Genomic DNA, 4,166 nt, shown 5'->3' on the forward strand with positions numbered 1-4,166 from the left:
CTATAACGTGCTTCCTTACTTATTATTATATTACCATAACGTGCTTCCTTACTTATTATTATATTACCATAACGTGCTTCCTTAACGGGGATCCAAGGGTTTAAACTTACCATCTGAACAATTTGTTTCTATTCCAGGATATTTAGAACAAGGACTTACATCTGAACAATTTGTTTCTATTCCAGGATATTTAGAACAAGGACTTACATCTGAACAATTTGTTTCTATTCCAGGATATTTAGAACAAGGACTTACATCTGAACAATTTGTTTCTATTCCAGGATATTTAGAACAAGGACTCACATCTGAACAATTTGTTTCTATTCCAGGATATTTAGAACAAGGCCTCCTTGTCGAAGACACTAGGAAGTTGTTAACTAATTACACAAAATCCAGGGGTTTTAAATTAGACATTCTCAGTCTGCTTCCTACTGACATTCTTTACACCATGGTCGGGGTCACGTGCCATCAGCAGGTGCCCTGTTCAGTCATTGTACGCTTGAACAGATTGTTTCGTTGGCACCGGATGCTCGAATTTTTTGACAGAACAGAGACAAGAACAAACTTTCCATATGCCTTAAGAATAGCCAAACTTGTATTCTACATATTGGTTATCATTCACTGGAACGCCTGCATCTATTTCTCTGTGAGCTACTACATCGGTTTTGGGTCCGACAGTTGGGTTTACAAGAACGTCAGTGAACCCAAATACAGCACGTTTCGTTACCAGTACATCTACTGTTTCTATTGGTCCACGCTGACGCTGACAACCATTGGGGAGGTCCCTGTTCCAGAAAAAGATATTGAATATCTTTTTGTTGTTATCGACTTCTTGGTCGGTGTTCTCATCTTCGCCACGATCGTCGGCAATGTTGGCAGTATGATAACCAATATGAATGCTGCCCGGGCAGAATTCCAAAACCGAATGGACAGCATCAAGCAATATATGGAGTTCAGAAAAGTCTCGAAGGATCTGGAGAACCGTGTGATCAAGTGGTTTGACTACTTATGGACCAACAAACAGTCGCTTGATGAAGAAGCCATCACGTCCATGCTGCCGGACAAACTCAAAGCCGAGATTGCCATCCACGTTCATCTTGATACATTGAAGCAGGTCAAACTGTTTCAGGACTGTGAACCGGGACTTCTTGTTCAGCTGGTCCTGAAGCTCCGGTTGCAGGTGTTCAGTCCAGGAGACTATATCTGTCGCAAGGGAGATGTGGGTAAAGAGATGTACATTGTAAAGCGAGGTAGGCTAAGTGTGGTCGGTGACGACGGAAAGACTGTGTTTGCCACACTTAGTGATGGAAGTGTGTTTGGTGAACTGAGTATTTTAAACATAGCCGGTATGAAGACGGGCAACAGGAGGACGGCCAATGTCCGCAGCGTCGGCTACTCAGACCTTTTCTGCCTGTCTAAGGAGGACCTCTGGAGCGTGCTGGAGGAATACCCGGAGGCCCAGAAAATGTTGATTGAACGGGGCAGGCAGATTCTCTTAAAGGATGGACTTCTGGATCAAGAAAAACTAAAAGTTACCGAGCGAGAACAGGAAAACTTAGAGCGTCGATGTACCCAGCTAGAACTAGGACTAAACAACCTTCAGACGCGCTTCGCTCATCTCCTAGCTGAATATAGCACCTATCAGCAGAAAGTAAAACGTCGAATTACTCGTCTCGAGAAGGTAGTCCACCCTGGGAACCAAGACAATGACGGCGGTTACACAAGTGATCACAGCGGAACAAACAGAAGCTATATCGAACCTCGGGGTACAAGTAGGTTTAGTGACGCTCCGAATAGCAGTGAAAATAATCACACCGAACCCGACTCTCGTGACTGTGAGGATCGTGTGACGAGTCGCAGCAGTAGTCACAATAGTAGTCGCAGGAACAGTCACGTTAATCACAACAGTGACGGTAGTAATGAAAGTGGAGGAAAAAACAACAACCACGGTCTTAGTAAAGTTAGCTCAGGGAATGTCCAGGGGGCTGATAACGTTATGAATAAAATAAGACCGCAGTGTATAGCCAATCACCCAATCGACAGTCATATTGATAAAAATGGCTCAATAGAAGAACCAGAGATGTATAAAAACCACGACCAAAGAAGTATTGACAGCTCAGACTAATAAACTTATACTGTCTTATCTTAAGTTTCATCTCAGAAATCAGTCGACAAACAAGGCAGTTCTGAAATATAAAAATAATTCGGTGCTAGAGACAACAAAATATTAGTTAACGTAACGAAGTTGTTAGTTGAATCAACAGAAACGTTGGTGCAGGAGCCGTCAAAGAACTTAATACTGGTAATATTGAAGTTGGAGTTAAGAAATAAGTTATTACTGGAGACAGTGGGAGTTGGAGTCAAGAAATATGTTATTACTGGAGACAGTGTATTTCTTGACTCCAACTCCTGTTACTACTGGAGACAGCAATAAAGTTAGTCATGTATACTATTGGAATCAACAACGCATTCAGTATGGTGTTGATAAATGAGTTTGTAGATCAGGATGACGTCAGGTGTGTACTTCACCAAATGAACATGATTTGAAACAAACTAGAAACCAATATTATAATGACTCTCAATAACTCTTGTGAAACGAGTGACATCACAGATGATTTGGAAACCAAACTAGAAACCAATATTATGAAGACGAACTGTATTAAAACGGGTATTATCGATAAGTTTATAATTTTAAACAGTAAAGCCAGAAATGGTGCTAGCGAGTAGAGCCGGTTTGGATAAAACCAGTTAAAATAATGATTCGTCTCAAAGCCGTCCACTAAAGTAGGTAGAAACTTGTGTAGCTTTTAACAAATGAGGAAACGTAAATTGGTCTGGTTTTTTTTTTTGGTTGATATATATATATATAATACTATTTTCAGATACTGAACTGAAAAATTTCTATACTTGTATTAAACGTTAACTGTAATAGTTTTTCACGTAGAGAAATATTATATATTTGTTTGTCTTTATTGTAAATCGTAGGTAATAAAATAATTTGCTACTTACTGTCTCCACATAAATGTTTTGGTCAGTCTTTTTATATCACACAGTGAGTTATGTTTCATGGTTTTAACTTGAACTAGAGGGACACTCAGCCTAGATCATATTTGGCTCTCAAAAAAATACGAAAACGTTCCGTATACCCGTCGTTATCAACTGACACGGACCAGGGAGGGCGAAAAGGAATAGTATTCGACATATGTTCACCAAGTGTCCTCAAAACTCAATCATTTTTGACTGAGTTAATAGAGCAAAAAGTCCGAAAAATTGGCCCCAATGTTAACAGATAAGGATTTTTTTGGATATTCGTGACGTTGCTGTGACCTTAAACTTTGACCACGACCTTCCAAAAACTAATACTTTTAAGTTGGGTCAGAGTATACCAGCTTTCGTCCAAATCCATTCAGCCGTTTTTGAGAAACCTTGCTGACAAACTCACACACACACAGGAGTGAAAGTCTGCGTCCACCTTCGGTAGCGGTGATAATTCGATGGACATACTATTTTTATCTGATGATTACAAAACAATGTCCTATTGGGGGTGACGTAACAAAGTGGGTGTTGTACGTTACAGGAATGGTATTGTTTATATATTCTGTTGATGGTGACGTAACAAGGTGGGTGTTGTACGTTACAGGAATGGTATTGTTTCTAACCATCTGTTGATGATGACATAAATGTAACGTACAACACCCAGTTTGGAATGGTATTGTTTATATACTTCTGTTGATGGTGACGTAACAAACTGGGTGTTGTACGTTACAGGAATGGTATTGTTTATATACTTCTGTTGATGGTGACGTAACTGTAACGTACAACACCCAGTTTTAAATGGTATTGTTTATATACTTCTGTTGATGATGACGTAACAAACTGGGTATTGTACGTTATAGGAATGGTATTGTTTATATACTTCTGTTTATGATGACGTAACAAACTGGGTGTTGTACGTTACAGGAATGATATTGTTTATATACTTCTGTTGATGGTGACGTAACAACGTTCCTGTAACGTACAACACCCATTGTATTGTTTATATACTTCTGTTGATGGTGACGTAACAAACTGGGTGTTGTACGTTACAGGAATGGTATTATTTATATACTTCTGTTGATGGTGACGTAACAAACTGGGTGTTGAACGTTACAGGAATGTTATTGTTT

At 39.5% G+C, this 4,166-nt stretch overlaps 1 pseudogene; it reads left to right on the plus strand.

The window, feature by feature from the left end:
* The first annotated feature begins 137 nt into the window (after positions 1-137).
* LOC106475822 lies at positions 138-2,125 on the plus strand (annotated as a pseudogene).
* Positions 2,126-4,166: the final 2,041 nt, after the last annotated feature.

This window comes from Limulus polyphemus, unplaced genomic scaffold, assembly GCF_000517525.1.
Source record: "Limulus polyphemus unplaced genomic scaffold, Limulus_polyphemus-2.1.2 Scaffold9229, whole genome shotgun sequence".
NCBI lineage: Eukaryota > Metazoa > Arthropoda > Merostomata > Xiphosura > Limulidae > Limulus > Limulus polyphemus.